Consider the following 13,416-nt stretch of genomic DNA (forward strand, 5'->3'; position numbering starts at 1 on the left):
TGTCTCGTGTCTCAAATTAGTTTTAGTTTTGATGAGTTAGTGATCCGCCTGTTGTCCTACAGTGGCTGTGAGACATGTGAGTAAATTCCACTATGACAAGAATAGACTGAACTCAATTACTCTGTAAGATACAATAGTCTAGATGCCAGTTGGTTGCTGCTTAACTCTTAGAACTCTTGCTCTATACTGCCCCTGTTGGAGAAAGTGCGTGCGCATAGTAAAATGAAAATATTTTTCCCCAAAATTACTAATATATGCATATAACAAATATTATCGAATAGAAAACACTCTAAAGCTTCTAAAACCGTTTAAATGTTGTCTCTATGTAAAGCAGAACTCTCAGGGCGTGCATTCTCCCAAATGCTCTCTTGTCATGGAAAAAGTTGTCCCAACTTTGACGTCATCTCACACGCACTTCCCAAACAGCTACCGCTCTGGGAACAGTCTGTACGTGTTCAGCGCGAAGCCTGCTTTCAATGGGGCTTCTCATTGTGAGAATCCCGCGCTCACGGGAGTTTGAGCAAGCCGAAACCTCTCGGCCAAGCGAAAAAAAAGGTGACTGTTACGCGCGCTCTGGCCGGGTGATGTATTTTCTTCAGGATCGATTAAACGACGTGTGTGTTTCTGTTCGTCCTCACGATTTCTGTGCACCTTTATAACATGTTAAGGCTTAATTATGAACATAGTTTGACAAGTTTACTTGACATATAATATGCAATTTCGACGTTTTGGTGCGCATCCACTTGAATTCTGCCTACATTTCGACCGAAATGTGGCTATTTTGAGAACCGAAAGACACAGACTTGAAACCTAAACGCTGGTTTGGTAAGTATAATCCCTTCCAGGTCTTTTGATGGAAGAACAGCAAAGGTAAGGGAATATTTATGTGGTAAATTTGGGTTTCTGTTGACTCCAAGATAGAGGAGCGATAATGCTAATTTTGGAGCGCCGACTCCTAGTATAGCCTAGTGAACGCAACCTGTAACGTTAAAAATAAATGTAACACAGCGATTGCATTTAGAAGAAGTGCATCTTCCTATACATATGTAAAACATGCATATTTAGTCAAAGTTTATGATGTGTATTCCTTGTTAGCTGACGTTATCTGCCGGAGCTATCGGCATTTCTCCTGACATTTTAGTAGCATTTTTTGAACGATGCATCATTGTACACAGAGATTTATGGATATATATTGCAGATTATTGAAAAAAAAATGAATGTACTGTGTAACATGTTATATTACTGTCATCTGATGAAGATTTCAAAAGGTTAGTGAAATGATTTTTCTTTTAATCCTGCGTTTGTTGATTGCATATTTTTTCCTACTTGGCTATGCAAATGAGCTATGTCTGTGGTGGTGGTTTGACATAAATATGTGCTATGTTTTCGCCGTAAAACATTTTAGAAATCTGACTTGCTGGGTAGATAAACAACTTGTTTATCTTTTATTTGAGCTATTTTACTTGTTAATGTGTGGAGGTTAAATATTTTTAGGAATATTTTTTCACATTGTGCGTTATGCTAATGAGCTTGAGCCGTAGTCACGAACCCGGATCCGGTATTGGTGGACTATGAGGTTAAGCAGACTTGCTGTTGTTTGGCAAGTTAATGCGTTGTTGAGTGTGGAAGCAGTCAGGTACCTACGATACGTATATAATAGTATCTTCTACTCCCCAAGCTATTTGAGCATGGCTACTGTGAGGCTTCAAGTTAGAATAGCCAAATCTGTCTGCTGAGGTCTGTCTGTTACAATGCAGAAGCTGGGGAGTATCTCCTTATTTGAGAGAGGGAGTGGAAAGAGGGAGGGCCAAACAAATATAGTAGTATATCAAAAGATACACTATCTCAGCTCTCCCTGCACCATAGAGATCCATTAACTGCATATCTCCTCTTTCTCCCTCTATGTCCCTCTCTCCCTGTATCGCTCCACTCTCTCTGACACTGCAAAGCGTATATCCCGGTGACCCAGTGTTAAAAAGTGTGATATATTTAGCTATAGGAGCAGCTGAACCACCACCTCAGAGTAAACACAGTGTTAAGCCAAGCACTAATGGGAAGAATGTTATTGTTGAACCTCACATCTAACTAACAGGATGCCTTAAATTGTTGAAGTAGAAAAAAAGCGATATCTATTCAAATAAAATATGTTTTGTTTTTCTTTCCTTGTTTAATGCTTATTAGCCTACTCCTGCTGTGAGGGCGATGAGGCCGTTAACGTTGATCTTACCATGTGGCTTCACCAACAATTGCAAAAGCACAGCAAATCTGAGTAAACAAACACCAGATTCCTGCTTTAATATGGCTCCAATGATAATGTTTGAGAAGGCAGCTCTAGCAGCTCTCGCATCCATTTTCCCTACATCACATATTTCCAAAGTTTGAGAAACCCTGCGAAAGCAAAGTCATTACATCAAAGCGGGACATATTTCAGACCTTCTGCAAGTCTTCCTCCAAGATAAAGGAGCAGACAACAATGTAGGAACATAAACAGTTGTCTGGAATAGGGACCAATCCAAAGATTTGACCATTCTAGGATGGAAATGCTGGGCCAGTAATATCATGTCTACAATGTCAAAATTACTCTCTGACTCTCCATCCCCACCTCCCTCTCTCGCCCCTGCTCCTCAGTCTTTTCCTCTTTTGTTTTCACAGGGCCTCGCTGGCACAATGTATACCAGACAGTTAGTCTTGGCTTGTATCTCTCTCTCTCTCTCTCTCTCTCTCTCTCTCTCTCTCTCTCTCTCTCTCTCTCTCTCTCTCTCTCTCTCTCTCTCTCTCTCTCTCTCTCTCTCTCTCTCTCTCATGCTATTACTTCTACTGTCATCTGTGTAGATGCTGCAACTCTGGGTTTGATTAGGATTGAGCACACACTCATGGTAATCAGAAACACCTCATCCTCATCATTGTCACATCATCGAGATGAAAAATGTGACAATGGAAAACAGATGAGAACCACATCTCTGATCTGATCCCATTCTCTAAGAATATCTTGAAAGACACTCATGGCATAATTTACTCTTCGAAAAACTCCATAAACAAATATTTACAATATTATGTCGTGACTTCACTTTAACATTAATCTTAAGACTGTTATTTATCAAATAAACTAACTATGTTTCATTGTTACCCAATTAAATGAATCATGTAGCAATGAACTTATTAGGATCTGGGACACCACAAGTGCGGTTATTTAAAGAGTTACCATCTCCCGAATTAAACTCCAAAAGGTATCAAAACCTATCACATCTATAAACAGTCAACTTAATCATAACCTTGTATCATATCATCATTCTGAACAGTCGTAACCTCATGCATCTGCAAAAACCAGAGCCTTACTGCCTTAGCCTTCAGTACTACACAAATTGGTTTATCTATTTATTTACTTGCTAATTAAATGGGAACACAGGATAAACGTACATACTCTGCACCGGTTATTGACCAGAGACATAATATTAATTGTAAGGCTCAGTTTGTCCGAAATGTTTTTAACATCTACTGTTATCCTTCTTCGTAGTTGTCTGGTATCCGGTGACTTGATTCGAATTACAGAGTTGATTTTCCTTCCATTCGCTCTTGAAGATGCTTCTATGAAGAAAGGCATAGCCAGCCATATCGATGGTTCCCCATTGGGGTGATGAGAGTAGCGTAATAGGCTGGTTTGAGCAGAGTAATAAGATGGTCCTTCTTAAATTCACTTTCGAAGATTGTCCGGGAGGTGAGTTTATCATCTCCACCTCATGTTGAGATTCATAGTTAAAACCATTTAAAAAAACTGCAGCTTCACGTTTTTCTGGTCTAAAGTGTTTTTTCTTAACCCATCATTTATACCTTTTGATCGAAAGGGGCGGTTGTCATGAAAAACAATTATCTCTTATAACTTCTCAAATCACATCCCTCTCTAAAACCATATTCATAATTGTTAATATTACATGCACATTGCAATGTATAGAAACTTCATATATGTAGTGGGTATACTTTCCAAGTTACAGTATTTCCTTTATAATATTTTTAATAATGACATCACAAAATAACAAATAAAATGACAATATTGCTCTATAGATCGCTATAGATGTTCTAAGTTAGAAATATTGTTCCAGTAGTTGCTTTTGAATGTGTTAGAGTTTAAGTGGGAAAAAGGTCTGTTGAGACAAAGCATATTCCTCTGGTGAATTCGGAGAGCAAGGCCTGGATCTTCTCCCTTGATTTACAACAGGATGTGAGCTGTTATTCCCCACTAGTTCTTCCCTTCCCCCTATATGGGTGAGAGGGGGTCTGATTGAAGTTATTCATTGCAAACCTGATCTGACCTATTTGGATTCTTGTGGACAGTCATGACAACTGTATCAGGAATGATCTTGTAACTATACTTTTTTGATGTCAGCAAGAAGGTGGTGATTATTCATGTGGATATAAAGTCCAGTCTATTTCAAATGTAATGGTAATTTCGGGAAATCTTGAGAATTTCATAGACAGAAAATGTCTCCCTTTTAAGTGCCCTTGTCCAACCTGGACTCAGGGGTTGATGTAAATGTAAAATACTCAAATTAGTATGATGTGTTACGTTTTGTATAGTACAGTGCCTTCAGAATGTATTCATACTCCTTGACTTATTTATTCCACATTTTGTTGTGTTAAAGCCTGAATTCTAAATGGATTAAATATATGTTTTTCTCACCAATCTACACACACTATCCCATAATGACAAAGTGAAAACATGTTTTTAGAAATTGTTGCAAATGTATGGCACATGACATACAGAAATATCTAGTTTACATACAATACCAATCAAAAGTTTGGACACACCTATTCATTCAAGGGTTTTTCTTAATTTTTCTACGTTTTACATTGTAGAATAATAGTGAAGACATCAAAACTATGAGATAACACATATGGAATCATGTAGTAACCAAAAAAGTGTTAAACAAATCAAAAAATATTTTATATTTAAGATTCCTCAAAGTAGCCACCCTTTGCCTTAATGACAGCTTAGCACACTCTTGGCATTCTCAATGCATCATGTGGAGTTCCCACATATGCTGAGCCCTTGTTGGCTGCTTTTCCTTCACTCTGCAGTCCAACTCATCCCAAACCATCTCAATTGGGTTGAGGTTGGGTGATTGTGGAGGACAGATCATCTGATGCAGCATTCCATCTCTCTCCACCTTGGTCGAATAGCCCTTATACTGCCTGGAGGTGTGTTGGGTCATTATCCTGTTGAAAAACAAATGATAGTCGCACTAGATCAAACCAGATGGGGGGGCTTATCGCTGCAGAATGCTGTGGTAGCCATGCTGGTTAAGTGTGCCTTGAATTCTAAATAAATCACAGCCCGTGTCACCAGCAAAGCACTCCCACACCATCACACCTCCTCCTTCATGCTTCACTGTGGGAACCACATATGCGAAGATCATCCGCTCACCTACTCTGTGTCTCACAAAGACATGGCGGTTGGAACCAAAAATCTCACATTTGGACTCATGAGACCAAAGTATAGATTTACACCGGTCTTATGTCGATTTCTCGGGTTCCTTGGCCAAAGCAAGTCACTACTTCTAATTGGTCCTTAGTAATGGTTTCTTTGCAGCATTTCGACCATGGAGGCCTGATTGACTCAGTCTTCTCTGAACAGTTGATGTTGAGATGTGTCTGTTACCGTTAAGCATTTATTTGGGCTGCAATTTCTGAGGTACAGTTAACTTTAATGAACTTATCCTCTGTAGCAGAGGTAACTCGGGGTATTCCTTTCCTGTGGTGGTCTTCTTGAGAGCTAGTTTTATCATAGAGCTTGATGGTTTTTGCGACAGCACTTGAAGACATTTTCAAATTTCTTAAAATTTTCTTTATTGTCTAACCTTCATGTCTTAAATTAATAATGGACAGTTGTTTCTCTTTCCTTATTTGAGCTGTTCTTGCCATAATCTGGACTTGGTCTATTACCAAATAGGGCTATCTTCTGTATACCAACCCTACCTTGTCACAGCACATCTGATTGGCTCAAACACAGTAAGAAGGAAAGAAATTCCACAGGTGAAACAGATCAGGGCGTGACATATGGCATACCGCCCCAACAGAGCCACAGAGCCACATTTGCATACCGCCCCAACAGAGCCACAGATGATGCAAATTGTTTTTGCACTCAACACTCTCCTTTCCCACCTGGACAAAAGGAACTCCCACGTGAGAATGTTGTTCATTGATGGTATGCCAATGTGGAGTGGGTATAGGGCTTGTGGGAAGATGGTGTTGATGTGAGCCATGTGTCACGCCCTGATCTGTTTCACCTGTCTTTGTGCTTGAACGCTGTGCTGTAGCACAACGTTCAATACCATAGTACCCTCAAAGCTCATCACTAAAATAAGGACCCTTAGGATAAACACCTCCCTCTGCAACTGGATCCTGAACTTCCTGACGGACCGCCCCCAGGGTAGGCAACAACAAATCTGCCACGCTGATCCTCAACACCAGGGCCCCTCAGGGGTGTGTGCTTAGTTCCCTCCTGTACTCCCTGTTCCCCCATGACTGCGTGGCCAAGCACGATTCCAACATCATCATTAAGTTTGTAGACGACACAACGTTAGTAGACCTGATCACTGACAATGGTGAGACAGCGTATAGGGAGGAGGCAGAGACCTGAAAGTGTGGTGCCAGCACAACAACCTCTCCATCAATGTGATCAAGACTAAGGAGATATATCGTGGACTACAGGAAAAGGAGGGCCGAGCACGCCGCCATTCTCATCGATGGGGCTGTAGTGGAGCAGGTTGAGACCTTCAAGTTCCTTGGTGTCCACATCACCAACAAACAATCATTGTCCAAACACACCAAACACCGTCTTCATTGAAGACGGCCCAAAAAAGCCTATTCCCCCTCAGGAGACTGAAAAGGTTTGGCATGGGTCCTCAGATCCTCAAAAAGTTATACAGCTTCACCATCGAGAGCATCCTGGTTGCATCACCGCCTGGTGTGGCAACTGCTCGGCCTCCGACGCACGACGCTATGGAGAGTAGTTGGTACGGCCCAGTACATTACTGGGGCCAAGCTTCCTGCCATCCAGGACTATACCAGAAGGTGAAGGAATGCCCTAAAAAGCCAGCCATGCAAGTCATAGACTGTTCTCTCTGCTACCATGGTATCCGCAATAGTATCCGCAAAACACCAGTCTCAACGTCAACAGTGAAGAGGCGACTCCGGGATGCTGGCCTTCTAGGCCATTACTCAGACTGGCCAGTAAAAATAAAATATTAAGATGGACAAAAGAACACAGACACTGGACAGAGGAACTCTGCCTAGAAGGCCAGCATCCCGGAGTTGCCTCTCACTGTTGACGTTGAGACTGGTGTTTTGCAAATACTATTTAATTAAGCTGCCAGTTGAGGACTTGCAGGGCATCTGTTTCTCAAACTAGACACTCTAATGTTCTTGTCCTGTTGCTCATTTGTGCACCGGGGGGCTCCCACTCCTCTTTCTATCCTGGTTAGGGCCAGTTTGCGCTGTTCTGTGAAGGGAGTAGTACACAGCGTTATACGAGATATTCAGTTTCTTGCCAATTTGTCACATGGAATAACGTCCATTTCTCAGAACAAGAATGGACTGATGAGTTTCATAAGAAAGGTCTATGTTTCAGGCCATTTTGAGTCTGTTATCGGACACACCAAAGGTGATGCTCCAGATACTAGTCTAAAGAAGGCCAGTTTAATTGCTTCTTAATCAGCACAACAGTTTTCAGCTGTGCTAACATATTTGCAAAAGGGTTTTCTAATGATCAATTAGCCTTTTGGATTAGCTAACACAGGAGTGATGGTTGCTGATAATGGGCCTCTGTACGCCTATGTAGATATTCCGTAAAAAAATATGCCGTTTCCAGCTACAATAGTCATTAACAACATTAACAATGTCTACACTGTATTTCTGATCAATTTGATGTTATTCTAAATGACAAAAATGTTGCTTTTCTTTAAAAACAAGAACATTTCTAAGTGACCCCAAACTTTTGAATGGTTCTGTACATATTACCTTAATTAGCTCAAGTACCCCCTGCACATTGACTCGGTACCGGTACCCCTTGTATATAGGCTCGTTATTAGTATTTTATTGTTGCTCTTTTATTTTTACTTTCTGTTTATTTAGGAAATATTTCTTGAATCTGCTTGTAAGTAAAATTGGATTTGATTTTGAATGGAGCTAAATACAGGCAAGTCCTTGATGAGAACCTGCTTCAGAGTGCAAACGACAGACTAGGGGCGAAGATTAACATTTGAACCGGACAATGACCTAAAGCATATAGCCAAAGCAATGCTGGAATGGCTTCAGAACAAGAACGTGAAAGTCCTTGAGTGGCCCAGCCCAAGCCTAGACCAATTGAAAATCTGTGGCAAGACTTGAAGATTGCTGTTCACCGCCACTCCCCCTTCTAACTTAACAGAGCTTGATAAAATCCCCAACTCCCTGACACAGACATACCCAAGATCATTCAAAGCTGTAATCACCGCCAAACATGCTTCTTCAAAGTATTGACTCATGGGTGTGAATACTTATTTAAAATGAGATATTTCTGTATTTAATTTTCACTAAATTAGCTACATTTCTTTTTTAAATCACTTCGTCATTCTGGGGTATTGTGTGTAAATGGATGATTTAAAAAATCAATTTAATCCATTTTGAATTTAAACTGTAACACAACAAAGTGTGGAATAAATCAAGGTATGAATACTTTCTGAAGGCACTGTATGTAATTAATTTGTGTATGTCCAACATCCATTTCATATTTGTTATGAATTTGCAATATCCATTTTTTGTGGCTAACGTTAGCTAGGTGGCTAATGCTAACGTTCGCTAGTTAGGAAAGGCTAACATGCTAAGCAGTTGCAAAGTTGCTAATTAGCTTAAATGCTAACGTTGTTTGTGATGCGATTCGAACACGCAACCATTCGGTTGCTATATTAAGGCAGCCCCCTGCACCTCTCTGATTCAGAGGGGTTGGGTTAAATGCAGTAGACAGATTTCAGTTGAACGCATTCAGATGTACAAATGACTAGGTATCCCCCTTTCCTTTCCATTTCCCTAGTCATTTGCAATATATGCCTACCCATCCACCCAACTTTCATTTTTGCCTTAAATAACCGTCTGTCTTATGTGGCCATACCAAATTTAACATATACTAATTTAAGTGTCCCAGATTTACATTTACTACGTTACGTCTAGTCTATGAGACCAGGCTGTCTTGTCAGCCTCTAGCGGGGTACACTACAAAGCAACCTCGTCCCCAGGCTCAAATTGACGGCGCATAGAGCCTGGTTACAGTGTGCATTAATGTGCGACTTGAAAGGGGTGTGGTTACATTTGAGGTGGCAGAGGGAGCAAGCCTGCTACAGCTGTACTAGATGAGAAAAAATGCATCTATTATATTGACCATATTATTTCTGCGAAGCCCAACTAATTCTGTGTTCGGACATATACATTTTACATGTGTAAACTATTTCTAAGATATGTACTTTCAGATTGTCTGAACTCACATTCTTGTTTAAATCACTTGCGCTGCTCTCGCTTTGAAGTCAACAATGTAGGGGGAGGTTCAATGGTTTATATGCTAGATGGTGATGGACTGAGCGATCAGTAAATTAAAATCAGTGGCTGTTTTCGCCACTCCTGCCATAGACTCCCTGTCATGTCCCATTCTGAGGCACTGTGAAACCAAACTCCTCGACAGGGAGAGAGCCGGCTGGTGGGTGAGACTAACTACAAAAGTAGAATCAATGAGGTAGCCAGCTAACTTGCCTGAACATTCTGAAATAACTTATTGAAAAAAATATAAGATTGAAATGGGAATGGGAATTGGCTCAACCAATAACATCTAAGTTTAGCGTTCTTAATGAACCAGAAAATCACTTGTTATTTCTGGTTATTTATCCAAGTTAGCTGGATAACTCAGTGATTCTGCTTTGTAATATACCCATCTGGAGTCTCCACTGAGAAAGCCAAGAGAACAAGAGGATCTATGTGGCATATCAACAGTGTCACATCAGTAAACGATGGCAGGCTTAGATCTCATTGTAAGACATGATGTGTGTGTACTTTATATGGACACTCAAAGACTGGTGAATGCTTGAGGGAATACAAATATGTTATGTTTGTGACTAAGTACTGTTGAGACCAGGGGATTGTTTTGAGTGCTCTGGCAGGGTTGTGAAGTTTTCACCAAGACTCCTTTCAGAGGTTTGACTGGAAAAGGAGATCGTGAAAGAGGAGGATAAAGAGAGGGGGAGAGAAAGGGAGGGTAAACAACCAAAATCTGGAATAGACACTTACCACATGGAGGACATTATAAAGCAAAGGCCTTCTCTCTCTCCCTCTCTCCGAGAGAGTTTATGGGTGCCTCTGGAATTTTCTACACATGCCGTAGTGGTGCTATTAATAGATTGAGAAAAATGTTTTATATATTAGGTTTTAAAGTAGGTCATCTGATAGGTCGTCACATATACACGTGCCTACACTAAAGCATACTCACATGTGCTATATATGCTGTTGACCAGCAGACACAGACTATAAAGCATGGAAGCACACACACACAGAAGAGCACACACACATTCACAGGGCACACACACACAGGGCCGTAGCCATGTTCTGAGTTTTAGTGAGGGGCAGTGGCATTCCGTCATTCAGGGCAGAGCCCCACTTGTTTTGAGCCCCACCTTTTTAGCTGGTTGCCTGTTTTGTACATTATTTTGACATGAATACATGTCACGTATCATTTTTCAAACAATGTAAAAAAAAAATAATATTAGATAAATATTAGTTAATAAAGCTGCATAATAGAGTTAATAAAGCCGCTTTCTTGAGTAAGGCAGCTTCAAAATGCAGGTGTTTCAGCCTAGCTCAGTGCTTTCTGTGGTGGTGGGGCAGCCAACGAAAAATACAGAGCATATGGTTTGGTAATGTTCTTTAGTTGGGTCGTAATTGGCTCAGTGTTCTGTCACTCATGGGGACACTATGAGGGTAGAGCTCGAAAATTCAAGCTCCTTGGGTACAGCCATAGAGCTACATTCGAAGTGCCCATCCAAGAAGGTTCAAGGTCATTGGCCACAGATAAAATTACGTAAAATCTGGTGATATCTACAGTAGCTTCGATTGGAATTTACAAATCTTAGGAAGCAAGCTAGCAGTCATCATCATGAGTCAAGTCAACAATCTATGTCATATGAAGAGGAATAATAAAGTAATCACTAGCCTACTATTCAGTGGAATGGGTATGTGGTCCCAAGTCTGGGTTTAAGGGTCTCTTTTCCAAGCTTAAAATGATAAACATTCAACACTGGCCATGCTCTCAATCCAACATGACTTATGCTGCGCTCAAAACAACTGGAAAATCTGACTTCAAGACAACTCGGGAAAGTACTTTTTGAACAGTTATCCAACTTCAAATTGCAAGTCGGGAACATGGGCCTCTTTCTAGAGCTCTGACCTGAAGATCACTGTTGTCATTATGATTCAACCTTGTTTTTTTCAGAGTTCCCAGTTGTCTTGAAAGCACCATAAATCCAGAGAATGCCAGACCTCTGCGCCACCTTCCTATTCAAGTGAGCACAGCACAACATGGTCCAAAAATGTCTTGTATCCTGCTGCATAAATTATGTAATATGCCAGGGAGATACAGTATGTATACTGTAGTTAACTTCTTCGAGATAGGGGGCACTAATTTTTGGATAAAAAACGTTCCCGTTTTAAACAAGATATTTTGTCACGAAAAGATGCTCGACTTTGCATGTAATTGACAGCTTTGGAAAGAAAAAACTCTGACGTTTCCAAAACTGCAAATATATTATCTGTGAGTGCCCCAGAACTAATGCTACAGGTGAAACCAAGATGAAATTTCATACAGGAAATGGTCCAGATTTTGAATGCCCTGTGTTCCAATGTCTCCTTATATGGCTGTGAATGCGCCAGGAATGAGCCTGCACTTTCTGTCGTTTCCCCAAGGTGTCTGCAGCATTGTGACGTATTTGTAGGCATATCATTGGAAGATTGACCATAAGAGACTACATTTACCAGGTGTCCGCCCAGTGTCCTCCGTCGAAATTATTGCGTAATCTCCAGGTCCATGCTCGTTCCATTTTCTTCAGAAGAGAAACCAAACTGCCACGAATGATTTATCGTCGATAGATATATGAAAAACACCTTGAAGATTGATTCTAAACAACGTTTGCCATGTTTCTGTCGATATTATGGAGTTAATTTGGAAAAAAGTTTGCGTTGCAATGACTTAATTTTCGTTTTTTTTCTTACCCAAACGTCATGAACAAAACGGAGCGATTTGTCCTACACAAATAATATTTTTGGAAAAACTGAACATTTGCTATCTAATTGAGAGTCTGCTCATTGAAAAAAAAATATATATATATGCCATTTAGCAGACGCTTTTATCCAAAGCGACTTACAGTCGTGTGTGCATACATTCTACGTATGGGTGGTCCCGGGAATCGAACCCACTACCCTGGCGTTACAAGCACCATGCTCTACCAACTGAGCTACAGAAGGACCAACATCTGAAGTTCTTCAAAGGTAAATGATTTTATTTGAATGCTTTTCTTGTTTTTGTGAAAATGTTGCATGCTGAATGCTAGGCTTAATGCTATGCTAGGCTATCAATACTCTTACACAAATGCTTGTTTAGCTATGGTTCAAAAGCATATTTTGAAAATCTGAGATGACAGTGTTGTTTTAACAAAAGGTTAAGCTTGAGAGCAAATATATATATATATATATATATATATATATATATATATATATATATATATATATATATATATATATATATATATATATATATATATTTATTTAATTTCATTGGCGATTTTCATGAATAGTTAACGTTGCGTTATGGTAATGAGCTTGAGGCTATAAATAGGATCCCAGATACGGGATTGCTCGTCGCAACAGGTTAACTTCTTGCGGCGACCCATCCCGGATCCGGTATCGTGACTACGGCTCAAGCTCATTACCATAACGCAAAATGCAAAAACATATTCTTAGAAATATTTAACCTCCACACATTAACAAGTCCAATAGCTCAAATGAAAGATAAACACCTTGTTCGTCTACCCAGCAAGTCAGATTTCTAAAATGTTTTACGGCGAAAACATAGCACATATTTATATTAGACCACCACCGAAACAAAAGACGAGAGGCAGCCATTTTGTCCCAGAAAATATAAAATTATAAAAGCAGGATTAAAAAATAAATAATTCACTAACCTTTTGAAAATCTTCATAAGATGACAGTAATAGTACATGTTACACAATACATTTTTTTTTCAATAATATGCCATTTATATCCATAAATCTCTGTTTAATACTTTTTTTGTTTTTTTGTTTACAATGACGACATTTCAAAAAATGCTACTCAAATGTCCGGAGAAATTAT

The sequence above is a fragment of the Oncorhynchus keta genome, unplaced genomic scaffold, assembly GCF_023373465.1.
Source record: "Oncorhynchus keta strain PuntledgeMale-10-30-2019 unplaced genomic scaffold, Oket_V2 Un_contig_5916_pilon_pilon, whole genome shotgun sequence".
Classification (NCBI taxonomy): Eukaryota; Metazoa; Chordata; class Actinopteri; order Salmoniformes; family Salmonidae; genus Oncorhynchus; species Oncorhynchus keta.